Source organism: Phyllopteryx taeniolatus, chromosome 11, assembly GCF_024500385.1.
Source record: "Phyllopteryx taeniolatus isolate TA_2022b chromosome 11, UOR_Ptae_1.2, whole genome shotgun sequence".
Lineage (NCBI taxonomy): Eukaryota > Metazoa > Chordata > Actinopteri > Syngnathiformes > Syngnathidae > Phyllopteryx > Phyllopteryx taeniolatus.
In genome coordinates this window covers 26366381-26380246 of record NC_084512.1, presented here as the reverse complement: position 1 = coordinate 26380246, position 13866 = coordinate 26366381, and the positions used below count along the sequence as shown (strand labels likewise).

General features: G+C 40.8%; 1 long non-coding RNA gene across 2 annotated transcripts; it reads right to left on the bottom strand.

Moving 5' to 3' along the window:
* Positions 1-4573: 4573 nt before the first annotated feature.
* Positions 4574-13050, bottom strand: LOC133486260 (uncharacterized). 2 transcript variants are annotated; one of them, XR_009790973.1, is made up of 4 exons: positions 12870-13050; positions 5397-5459; positions 5154-5272; positions 4574-5067 (listed from the first exon to the last, which is right to left on the bottom strand). It is a non-coding gene; the product is annotated as an uncharacterized LOC133486260 (long non-coding RNA). The 2 variants fall into 2 exon arrangements; XR_009790974.1 differs by lacking the exon at positions 12870-13050 and adding an exon at positions 5549-5863.
* Between the last annotated feature and the right edge of the window lie 816 nt (positions 13051-13866).

Here is a 13866-nt window from a genome sequence, read left to right as displayed (position 1 = left end):
ACCCATTCACGTTCAAACTGTCGCCGTCATAAATTATTTCTTTATTTGAAAAGACTATTATTCAAATTAAATGCAATCAAAAAATATGTTTATTTTAAAAGCAATATCATAGTTGGGGGGGAAAAAAAATCTCCCACTTAAAAAAAGATCTTATTTTTTTTCACAATTAATACAAATTATGCCGTTAAAACAATTCTAATAAATAAAAATAATGAAGAAATGTAATTTCAAAAATGTTGTAATTTTAAACATTCTCAAAGTTGAAAACCTCTCGGAAATTTAAAAGTCTCATCGTTAAAAAAATATAAATGAATACATTTCATAAAGACAAATTCTTGTAATTTGAAACATTTTCAGAATAATTTCACAGAATTAAAAGGATATTGTCGTAAATTAAAAAAAGATCTCATAGGTAAAAAAACAAAACAAAAAACAGAGCAAAACAAAACCAAGAGAATTTAAAAATAATTCATAGAAAATTCTTGTAATTTGAAAAATTCTTGGAATAATATCTCCTGATCAAAAGAAAAGTTCATATTTGGAAAGAAACTATAAATGAAACATTATTGTACATATGCACATACTTATATCGCTATTAAACAATTTTTCAGAATTCAAATGGAATTATAATTGAAAATAAATTGTAAAATTAATCAAGAAAATTCTCATGAAGAAAATTCCCAATTTAAGAAATTTCATAATACAGAAATCCCATAATAAATAATATAAAAAAAACATTGAAAATAAATGAATAATAATAATAATAAAGAAATAAAGAAATCACGCAAAAAAAAAAAAATCACACATTATTTTTAAACAAAGGCATAATGGGAAGGGGAGCATTGCGGCGCAAACAGCTCACGTATTAATGCTCTTTTTTTCTCAACTTCTCTTAAGTAACACCCTTTCGCTGGGCTTACAAACAAGTGTGGCAAGAAAAGCCAAAGAAAAAGCAAAACACACCGGCAGAGTTCATCCTCTGTGGCTCACTCAACTGTGCTCTCATGAAGAAATACTTGACTGTTTTACTCTTTATTTATATGAGCGCCTATCACACTAAGTTGAAGCCTCAAAGGGGCTTCATTTGTCTTTAATTCAAACCACACTGCGGACTCCCCCTCAGAACACATTCATCAGCCCTGACTCCATGACCCCTCTCCATCCCCGTTTGCAGCCCCCCCCCCCCCCCCCCCCCACACACACAGCCGATCACAATCCTTCCAGCCAGCGTCTCCATGTCTGAAACTTTTGCACACATATGAAGTCTTTCCTTCAACACCCCCCCACCCACCACCGTCGTCCACCATTTTAAAAACCAACAACACACTAACGACCGCCCCCCCCCCCCCCCCCCCACACATACAAACGCACACAATCACAACAGCCCACATCCAGGTGATAAATGAGGTTGCCCACACTGTGTGGGAAGGGTTTAAAGGTCACCCCAACAGTTCTTATGGGTTCGAGGGCATTGAGAAGTCATCGGGACCAGAGGACCCCCCCCCCCCCCCACACACACACCTTTACTGCATAGCCAGCCTCATCCACCAGGGGGAGACAGATACTCATGTTATGCTGTACAAGTTTTCATAGTTCTTTCAAGAATACAGGTAATCTTACAATCATAAAAAGAAAAAGAGATAACAACAAAAAAAAAAAAAAAAAAAATATAGAAGCAAAATAATATACAAAATATGCACACTAAAAACTTTGAAGAGAACCCAAAAAAAAGACTCACAATAATAAATAAAATTCAAAGAAGAAAGAAAAACAATAAATAAATAAAAATTAAAAAAATATATTTTGCAACAGAAATAAAATATGAAATGTAAATAAACTCAAAAAAACAAATAACCAACGAAACAAAGCAAAAACTAAAATGAAAACAAAATAAATACAAAAAAATAGTAATCATAAAACTAAAACATAACATGAAATTAAAAATAAAGAAACTAAAAGACAACATGAAAAAACAAGAAATAAAAATACAAGTTTCGATTTTAGAAAGTAATTATGGTCAAACATAATCTTGCAATATGAATGTTCAAAAAAATCAAATACAAATGAAAACAAAACCAAACAACAGCTACAAAATAATAAAAAGAAAATTTAATTACATGAATAAACATAAAATAGCGGTACAGAAAATGGATGGATGGAGGAGGGAAAATAAAAACAAACAAACAACTAAACCATAAAATTAAAGTAAAGTAATTACAATAAAATAACTCGAAGAACATTCAAACATAAAACAAGAACAAAAAAGAAATGAATAGCATTTAAAAAAGCAACGAAAATATGGTATGCTTTGAGCTGACATCGCATTCTTCTTCTTTAGGACCTCAACTATGAATCAACAGCGCCTCTGCTGGTTGCAGCAAACCAGTGCACTCCCATTTTGCCTCGGTGGCTTCAAGGTGCAATTACTCAACATTTCCACACAATCTATTTATTCTTAGAGATATGTAAATTTGGTTTTACATGAATACCTCATGTAACACTTACTAATAAATTGCACCCAGGAGATTATACGTATTTAGAAACATTATATTTTAACTACTTGTTAACAGAATGTTCTGCATAAATCTGAAACTAGAAAAAAAAAAAAAAGCCATACGTTATTTATTTAATGGATAGTCCATTTAAAAATTATTTTATGATAGCAACGTAAAAAAGAAGTTTGTGTTGTGTTGGTTCGGGGGGAGGCCGGTCAAGGTCATCAAAGGCACATTTGTCTCGCCTCGAAAAAGCTCACAAGCTAAATCATTTTGACGTCTCCAGGAAATTGATGTAAGTCAATGTCCTCTGAAGTGATATGGAAGGACGACTGTGTGTGTGTGTGTGTGTGTGTGTGTGTGTGTGTGTGCGTGTGTTTTTTGCAGGTCAGTACTGAGGTCATCAGTGTTTAGTCTGTGGTTTTCGCCCAAGTGGCGGCTCCACTCGCTGAGATTTATAGCCAAACCATCTCAACTTCAGCCTTTTTTTTTTGTTTTTGTTTTTTTTTTGACTGCACTGTACATGTAGCGTGTATGTGATAAGAGTTTAAACCTTTATTTGCCAAACTGCAGATGCACAGGAAGCCTTAAATTGTTATTTGGAATTATATGTGAAACAATAATGAAAAGGTCTGTTGCGGATAAACTGCAAAAAACAAAACAAAAAAAAAACAACTCAGCTTTGGTGCTGCAGTTTTGGTTAGCAAGATAGTTCAAATGAGCTCTACAGTTAGCTTTTTGATGTCCGTGAACCATAGTGTCTAATGAATTTAAATCATTACAGTTACTCCTCACTTTATTGCCATGTCCTAGTACCTGTACCAGAAGCACAAAGCCTCAGACTCGGTTTTCTGCTTCAAAATTCTGATAAAACCTACGCCGCATTGAACACATCAGCGAGTGAGGAACAAGATAACATGCTAATTCCCCCCCTCCCCAGAAGAGACAGAGGGCACAGCAACAGCGTAAAAATAATGCTAGCACGTGTGTTAATTTGAGTCATTACCAGATGTGTATCCTTAAAACGTATGTGTTTATTTCTCAAATTTCGAACCGTGTATTCTCAAATGTTAAGATAAGTCAATTTTATTCTGATTCGACTGGGATCGGCAAGAACACGGACAATTGCAGCAAAGTGGAGACTGCGGAGTACAACACTACCGTGTCCAGAGCTAAGGCACAGCAACAGGAGAGGCTCATGTTGGCGTGTGTGTATTTTTGTTGTAATATTCTCATATTTTCAAATATTACAGTCATGTGGCAATTTTATTCAAGAGGAGACTGCGGGCAGAGCAACAGGGTAAGCTAACATTAGTGTGTGTGTGTGTGTTTAATTTTGTCGTTTCCAGCTGCGTTCAAATGGAGCCTGAGGGCAGCTAGAAAACAGGCCACTGCAGCAAAGTGGAGATTGTGGGGTATAATACACACCACAGCAACAGGGTTAGAAAATAGTGAAATAGTGTGTCTATTTCTGTTATTTCCAGCCACGTATGCTCAAATCTTACGACGACGTGTAAATTTTATTTGAGAGGAGCCTGAGGGTAACACGAAAATAAGCCGCTGCAGCAAAGTGGAGACAGTGGAGCACAACATTGCAGATCCACAGAGTAAGCTAACATTAGCGTGTGCGTTAAGTGTTTGCTGTGCTTGATGGCAAAAGATTCGATAGCGATGAAGCTCTGCTAATGAACTGGAGCCTGGCAGAAAGTGAGTCCAAAATAGACGGGAACAGAATAGATCCATCCAAATGAATTTAAAAACATCTTCGGCCGACTCTCTGGGCTCTTTGAGTACATCAAATGCAATAAACAAACAGGACCATTTGCCCCCCTTCCCCTTCCCCCACCCCGGCCCGTTAGCCGTTTGACAGGACTGTACATCATACTCTTGGATGGCTTCTAATTGCAAGTGACGGCTCTGTGTTTCTGTGGTGGTCAGCGTGGATTCTTTTGGGGGAGTTTACTGGAGCCTGAACCTGGAGACGCAGACGGACAGCGTCTGGCCCCCCCCCCCCCCCCGGAACCATTACGAGACTTTGAGTTCTGCTGTGGGAACCAGTCAGTCAGTGTTTGGATAATTGAAGGTTCAAGGAGCCCATCAAAAGTTCAAAGACCTGAATTTTTAAACCATACGCCGTATTGGTTCAGTGCGTCATCCACTTTCTCAGTAGCAGTGCCATACACACAAATGACACTTGCCCATTGTGGTGTTCTGGTCCACAGTCTCCACTTTGCTGCAGCTGCCCTTAATTTCCCATCAGAAACAAATTGCAGCATCATTGTTAGATTTATATAGAAATGACAAAAGTAAGCACACATGATAACATTAGAGGTGTTATAGCCCTTCGCCGCTGCAGCGTTCGACTCCAGAGTCTCCACTTTTTTGCATTGGCTCGTTTTCTTTCTTTCCCAAGTCTCCTCAAAATGTTGCAACGTTATAACATTCTAGGTTACAACGCTGGAAATGACCCCAAAAATTGTGGCAACATTAGCATTACCTTTTGCTGTAGTTTTCTACTCCACAGTGTCCATTTTGCTGCAGCTTCCCGTTTTCACACTGGCCATATTCTCCTCTGAAATAAAATTAGCCTGTTGTCATTACTTTTGAGGTTACACCGCTAGAAATGACAAAAATAAACACGTGCTAATGTTAGATTACCCTGCTGTCGTCTCTTAGATCTGGTCACTGCAGTGTTATACTCCACAGTCTCCAGTTTGCTGCAGTGGTCCATGTTCTTCTCTCCTCTCGAATGAAATTGCCTTGTTTGCGGATAATGTCTGGAAATGACAAAAATAATAACACGTGCTAATGTTATCTTAACTTCTTTTTGTAGTGTTCTACTCCACAGTCCCTCGCAGCAGCGGCCCTCGGTCTCCTCCCAAATCAAAATTCTCTCCCTACCAACATTGCTGCGGTCGTTCTCCTCCATGGCTTGTTGTTTATTCGCGTCTCGGAGTTCCATCTCTACAGAGTCAATAAACACAAAGCAGTATTAATTAGCCTTTTGCCCAGTGACACTTTCAACTAGTCATCAAAGTTGTGTTTGGGCTGACCCGCCAATCAGTGCCGGTCCGCCTTGTCCGCTTGTTTTCTTTGAACACATTCTAAAGGCTCAGCCGGCATGTCTTGTGTACGCCACACATGACAAGTTCCAAACATTTGCAATTGCTCATGACAGATCTGACATAGACAGCCTCTCATCTGCCCAGTCTGGAGCTAAACAAATGCATTGCTGATCAACCAACCTGACTTAATCTCCCTGTTAGATTTCTAAACAAAACCCCCTACTGCACACACACGCACACACACACACACAAATGCCTCACAGATCTCATACGCCCGTCACTTTTCCAGATTAGCTGTTCGGCATCAACTATCAAAGCCAACAACAGCGGAAAGTCTTTAAAAAAAAAAAAGCCTGTGTGTGTGTGTGTGTGCGTGCGCACAATTGGACACCCCCCGCCCCCTGCCCTCTAAATCGGCACCCTTTTGTTAGAGGGTTGCTCCATGAGAGCGTGTTGATGGATCTGCATCGATGTTCGGATTAGGGCACGCGTCCGTGATCAAGTGTTCAAACAGTAGATGAGAGCGGAAGGAACACACTTGAATCCCATTAAAGAGTAGCATCTCCATTGGCTGGATGGGCCTCTGTCACATGCGTTTTATTGTCAAATATCAAAGACACAACGAGTAGAACGCCACTCAGGAGAGCGCCAGGTGGAACCCTCAACGCAAATATGGTTAGTATATCAGTTACAGTTGATATTTACAATAAAATGCACATGGCAAAATGTGTCATGGCTCGTACTTGTTCTTATGTTAGCATGTGACGTACGTTAGACATAACCATAACCTAACCGGATGACTGACTACCAAATAGCTAACTAACAAACTAGCTGACTGACTAATTAACTAACTGGCTGACTAACTAGCTGGCTACCGGACCGACGAGCAAACTTACTGAGTAGCTAACTGAATAACAAACTACTTAACCAACTCGCTAAATCACTGAATAGTAACTGACTAGCTAACTGACTTAATGACTGACATCCTAACTGACTTGCTCACTAACTGGCTGACTGACTGACTGACCAATCGGGTGGTTTAGATCAGCGGATGCCTCCGATCTTTGTCTACTGCCGGGCTGCGAAGCCCTTCGAGAATCTTTTGTGATTTTCTGATTAGTGCTATACAAATAAACTTGACTTGACCAACTGAGCAACTGACTTAACTGACCCAACAACCAAATGACTGCATGACTAACTGACCTTCTTACCAGCTAACTAACTGACTGACTAAACTGTCTAACTTGACTGCCTAAGACTGACTGACTAATATCAACGTCACCGACTAACTGACCGACCGACTAACCGACAACCTAACTGACTGACTAACTTGACGCCTAACTGAGTAACTGACAACCTAACTGGCTTGAATAACTCATTGACAAGCTAAGTAATGAACTGACTGACTGGCTAACTGACGGACTGAGAACCTAACTGGCTAACTAACTGACTGACTAGCTAGCTGTCTAAAAATCAACCAAACAAACAACCAACAGCGATCAAAAGACTGAGGTAACAAAACATGGACAGAAATATAATGTTACATTTTATATCATCAAGCCAGTACAGGGATAGTACCAGTGCGACACCGGAGGAACCTCGTGTGGTTCTTCCGGTGTAGAACAAAAGAAAGAACATCGAAAGAAAAAGGATAGGCGTCCATTCACAAGTTTTGCCTCTGACTGGCTTTTCATTTTCACCCTGACTTGAGCGCCAGCGCGCCGCAAAACTGTTGAAATTGGCTGCTGGGATGGTTTCGCTTTAGCGGCCTGTCAGCCTGAGGTAGACGTGTGAAAAGGTAATACAAGCTAAGCTCTTATTTTCACTCTTGAACCCCCAATCCCACTTTTTCTTTTCTTTCTTTTTTTTTTTTTTTTCTTCTACTCCTTACTGCCACGATGACTCCTCCACTTTGTCCTTGTCCACGCCATTCAATGACGACACTTTCATGACAATTCCTGCTGGTCGTTGTTAAAGTGCTTCTTCGCCCAAAGGGATAAAATGACAGACTATTAAATGTGTGGGGGGTGTGGGGGGGAGGAAATGAAATCATATAATTTTACGTCCCTCTGGCTTTTCTTAATTTCTGTCAATCATCTGTTGATTAAACCAAAGCACTCTCTTACTTTACGTACATCCTTGTTCTCGGTTTCCATTGTGCGCTCACGTTTGCAAAGAAAGTAGAGCAAAGTATCTCTTTTATTTATTTTTTTTTTTTTTTCTCAGAGCACTCCGGCTTCCTCCCACATTCCAAAAAACATGCACGTGAGCGTCACTGAAGATTCCAAATTTTCCATGAATGTGAGTGTGAATACTTGTTTGTCTATATACAGCATGCCCTGTGATTGGCTTGCAACCAGTCCAGGGCGTATCCTGCTTTTCCTCTGTGAAGCTCCGCTCACAAGTACAATGAATACATGTTTAAGTCCTATAAAATCCATTGTGTGACGCGAAACCCAAACCAGCTAACCACCGTGCTGCCAAATACATCATATTTAGTGTTTGTAGTTAAGCTCATAGTGATGAATATTTGATTTTGATTGACCAATCCTGAGCGGACTTAGGGTGAGAGGTGGGTTACAGCCTGGACTGGTTGCCAGCCAATAGCAGGGCACCTATACAGGGTGGGTGAAAAGTAACTAGCCATTAAAAATCCGAAATAAAATCCATATTCCTATTACGAAGTCATTCAAACAAAATCGTACATGTTGTTTATTCCATGGGAAAATTCAACTCAATTGTCATTTGAATGTCAGCACCGGTGGCTTCAACAGGAGCGAACCAACAAACGTCTGGAAAATAAAAAAAAAGGATGTTGAGAAAATAAGAAACAACATTGTTGTCTGTTTAAAAAAACGTTTTTGTAATGACCTCAGTGATACAAACAATTTGAGGGGACTTAAACATGTATTCATTGTGCTTGTGAGAGGAGGAAAGGCGGGCTACACCCTGAACTGGTCGCTAGCCAAACACAGGTTACATGCGCTGTGTAGACGAATATGGTCATTTAGCATCTTCAAATAATCAGATTGAAACCATCAACCTCAAAACTGTCAGGCAGCTAGATCACCGTGCCGCCCTGATCAAAACATATTCCGTCAAGTCAAAGGCAGGCCTCGTTGACTCCGCTGACAAGTCCTTACACGTCGAGACTCGCCGATCCCGCCCACCGCGTGGAGATTCAAAACACCTGTCGGTAGCCGCCGCTAATCACACGCGCATCCTCCCGTGTCACGAGGCGACCCGATATCCCCCCCGCCGACTCCTCGCTGATTAACTCCCGACTGTTTAACATTCAGCGCCGCCACGACGACGACGACGACAAGGAGCGCGTGCGTAAAAAGCAGGCAGTCCCAGGCGTGGGCGCAGTTAGCTCTTAAATAAAGTGCTTGCTCTGTCGCACTTTAGCAACATTTTAATTAGACAACGCCGCTTGAGGTGCAGCACCCCTGCTTTTTTTTGTTTTTTTGTTTTGTGTCAAATAAACAAGCCTGTTTGCCAAGAAAGCGCTCCCTGGGGGAGGCACTCAGTGGTGAAGCTGCTCAGGGCAGGAAATGGAGAGTTTACCCGAGGAGATAATGGCTGTTTGTTTCTTTTGAAGGAGATACAACGCTTCCTTAAGCCACTCTCGAGAACCAACACTCAACTGCTCCATTGTTTTCCAAGCTTTGGTGGGGGGACCTCTTACACTCTTTAAGTGAGTTACACTGAACCTGGCGGCGGATATGTTCCAGGGCCCACCCGCCATAGGTGAAATTCTGCGACCACAGAAAAAAACTTGTGTTCCTTTTCAATCTGGTTTTACCCTTCTCACGGACTTTAAACATTTCCATTTAAACGTATTGAAACACGCATTTCAGGGTTAGCACCTGTTGCCGCTCGCTCGCTCCCCGGCTGAAGTTTACTGTAAAAGCGGACACATAAAAGAATGAAACATTGCACATTTAAACGGAAAAAATGTTCACCCGGATTAGATCATTTCAAAAGTCCGCTAGCAACACATACAAACAGCATACAATAATACTCATATTTCCTCTGTACTTTGTGGGAGTGATGAATATTACTGATTTAGTACGGGGGCCATTTGTGACTCTTCTTCTTTGTTCTTAAAATTAGACTGCAAATCTTCCTTTCGTGTTTTATTGTTTTTACGTCTTATATGACATTAACAACAGCTGTCCCCCCCCCCCCCCATACTTGCACAAGGGTGAACAATGTTAAAAATGACATTTACTGTTTTATTGTTTTTCATTTTAGAAACAGCAGTTGTTAACCTGTTGCTTATTTTAGAATTGCAATCTTTATTGTAATTGCTTGCACTGTCAGTAAATAATTTTACGACAGTGACAGATTGACACTGGCCCCGAATAATCCCAATGAATTCCTTTGGGAAAAATGTATTCCAAATCCAAATGATCCAATTTTTTCTTCCTACATTGTAAGAATTTAGCGCCAGTTTTCTTTTTCTTTATTAGTCTAATGCTGGTCTTGATTTATTTTATTGTCTTATTGGTTTGAACTGGTCTGTAATTCATAACGAGGCGCTACTTTATGTTAACACCATCAATATTGTTTGTTTTTTATACTTCAGTTATTGCCCCACCCCCCCAGCATTATGAGCGCTTGTAATAATAGACTGACGTTAGTCTGAATTCAGTGGTGAGAAGTAACAAAGTACAAAAACTTAATTACTGTATTTAAGTAGACTTTTTAGGGCTCAGTACTTAATTTTTCTGATGACTTTTCACTTTTACTCCCTACACTTGAAAACAGATATCTGCGCTTTCTACTCCTTACTTTTGTCGAAAAAAGTTTTTTTACTTTTTTCAATCTTTACTTTCTTCTTCTTAATGTGAGCCCTACGCAAGTAAAAAAAAAAAAAAAAAAAAAAAAAAAAGTTTTTTTTGTGTGTGTTTGCAGAGGTTTTATTTTGCATTCTATGATGTTATCAAAACTTTTTTGGAAAAAAAAAAAGTTTTTTGCTTTTGTACTTAAGTACATTCCAGAGTCTGTACTTTTCCCGCTATTACTGGGGTAAATGAGTTGAATCGGTACTACGGGTTTTCTCCTTCAGTACACAGTGTGAGTACTTCTGTCTTCCTTGGAGTCAGCATAGCAGAGCGTTCTTTTATTGGCCTCTGGAGGGCAGTGTAACCCCAGTGGTGAACTACTGGTCAGCAAGCCCTTCCATTTGGTCCTTGTTGAGTGCCCCCTCTGAGGAATTGAGTTTAAACTAAGATACGTTGGCCTCCCAATATGATATTCCCTATAGTTTTACTTCATCTAGGTGGTTACCAAGCTTTTTTGTCTTTAATTTTGGTTAGTCGAGCTCCCTCAAACACAACTGAGAGCTTTATCCAAGTCTACTGTACTGTGTACATCCATTTGATCATTTCTGTCTTTGACCGTCATTCAGTGTTGGAAGTTTAAGCCCCGCAACCAATCCACTGCTTTTTTTTTTTTTTTTTTTTTAATTCAAAAAGTGTTTGTTTAGTCGCATCTGTAACCCAGAAACTTTACCCTTGCTGTCTTGTCATCAGCGTCTAAAGATAAACTCCTTTGACAGTGCGCAATCTCTCATCTCCTCGCCGCCTCGACTTAGACACGCCAATCAAGACGTATTCACGGTGAAGGGCCAATAACTTATTTTCTTAGATTCTTAGATTAGTGTGCAAAAAGTTTATAGATCTTAAAAGGCTTTGTTTTTCCTCTTCATTTTCCCGATGGGAATCAAGGCCAAGTTGGGAGAGGACCTTCCGAGATCTGATTTCTAGCCTCCTAAAGAGTGACAGGATATTCACGAGTGTGTGTGCTTTTTCACTTTAATCGTTTTGGACGGATTTTCATCTTTATTTCGATGCTTTTAAGCGGACAGGAGAACCGATAAAGGACTTTTGGGTAACTTGGAGTTCCCGGAACCATTGTGTCTATGCGACTAGTTATCTTCCAATCAGATATGTTCAGTGTGGTAAACCTTCCCCAAAGGTTCCTGTACCCTTTCTAGGGTAAAGTCCCTATAATCAAAAGACGCTTTTAAAAACATCATCATTCCAGCCGCATTTCCACCAGGAATATTTTGGTACTTGTCGTTCCTTGAACTGTTTACACACATTAAATGCGGCGAATAATCCCCCAATCAGATATGTTCCGTGCAGGAAACTTGGCCCCAGAGGTTCCCGGACCTCTCAAAACGAACGACCAACCCCCTTTTTTAAGATGGACCAAGAACAACAACGCTGGCTTATGGAGGCAGGATACAAAACAGCACCTCGGCGTGACAGATATTGTTTTCCGATATATAGCTGAGAGAGAAAGAGAGAGCGAGAGAGAGAGAGAGAGAAGATACTTGGTCAGTCCAAACAGAGCCGTAAAGTGCCGCATGGTTAAGCCTGATGAATTAATAACAGGGAGGCAGATGGGTCCCAGGGGCATTGTGGGAGCGCGGCAGCATGGTCGACAGAGTGCACCGTGCACGCGCGCACGCACACGCGCGTGCGCGCGTAAGTAAAAAGTGAAGCATTTGCATAAAGTGAGTCACAGGACAAAGAGACACACATCTCCCCACTAAGTGCAAACACTTCAGTTTTCTAACTCGTGACCTCATTTGTTTCTTTGGCTAATGTACGAATGCGGCCGAGTTGAGTCATTAGCGCGCCTAACAAAGGCGGGTTCAGCTGAAAATGGGCACCGAATGCGGATCGGCATTTCGGGCCGGACGCTCAATCGCATCGAACACGGAGCCATCGTATAGCGAGGCTTCTCGGGTTTAACGATCACTCGGCCCTCCCGCTCAATTAGCCAGCGATTTATCGCAGGGGCGGACGGATGCATTTTTGTCATTTAACTGGCAACAAAGGCACGCGGTTAGGTGCTTATTTTTTCTCATTAGCCCGGCCCGCTAACGTCGTATCGGCCTGTCCCAGGATCCTTGCGGACATTACAGACACGGTGGTAACTTTGTACGTCCGACTAGGGCTGGGCGATCAATTGAAAAACCCCGTTTGGTTATCGGACAAAGCAAATGACAATTAACTTCCTGTTTGTTTTCCTCTTCTCTTCTTCACGTGATTTTACTGTATACGTTGCTAACGTAGCCTCTCTCTTGTGTGATTGCATTTGTGATGACAAGCTGGGACGAGATGGCGGCGTCATTCACGAGAGGCAGACGGGTCAAGGTTACCGCGCAATCGTCTCCCTGGTGCAGAGCAACAGCACGGTGAGGACATTATTACAGTACACGCCGCAATATAGAACGCACAGTACAGTATATGACTTTGTATTGCTATTATATTGTTATGATATAACTTACATGCCGTAACGCAGAGCCTCGACTTGTAGTTTGAGTCTCTCATGGAGCTGCATAACCTAAATATTAAAGCTGCTTTGAAGGAACGCCATCTTGGTTCAGTGAACAAACACCGCATCGTTCAAGTTGGTATTATGCCTCATATTGCGATCGAATACATTTGCCCATCAACACAACACCAACACAAAATCATGTTCAATCACTAGTTTAATTGGCCAAGTGCCAGACCAGACAAAAAGCCATTAATACGTCACAAAGTCAAATGACTGTGGTGACATCATTTCCCCCAAACTCTTTTTCAAAGGTCTCAAGCAATAAATGAGGCAATAAATAAAATGAGCTGACTAAGCAGTGTTACAGGCAGAAAATCATCTGCATGCAAAGTTACCTTCATGGCTGAGCAGTTCCTTCTGCACCTAAGCATTAAAGCTATCCATTTTGAACAAATCAGGTGTACTCAAATGTATCTCACCTAACTATTATTGTCTGAAAAAAAACATCCAGACTTTTAATCTCGAGCAGCATAATGCTGCACGGCTCCCGTGGAATGTGGGAAGAGGCGGAGTTTTACAACGCTTCTCAGACGGTATGTTCAAAAGAGTTTGTAGATTTTTGTTTTCTCGAGCTTTTTTAAACACTTTTTTTTTTATTGGTTAACAATGTGTAAAAATAGCGTACGTAGGGACAGACTGATAGTATTGATTTGTGAAAAATATCGACTTGACCATATTTGGACATACGCGGTTTCTGCCCCACAGAGACAATGTACAGTGTCTAAAAAGAATATTTAGTTGCTTCGCTTATCTTCACCTACGCTGGTGGATTGGTTTTAGCATTAATTGTTAAATAAACCAAAGATGAAGAATGTCAAAGCGGCCCTTGCATCCTTGGATTTCTCTGGAAGAAAGAAAAGTTTGCACACCCCTGATCTATATGTATACGGACTCAGTCTTCTCGCTCTCCTCTCTCCGTGACGCGACGTGGCATCGCCAAACGGATC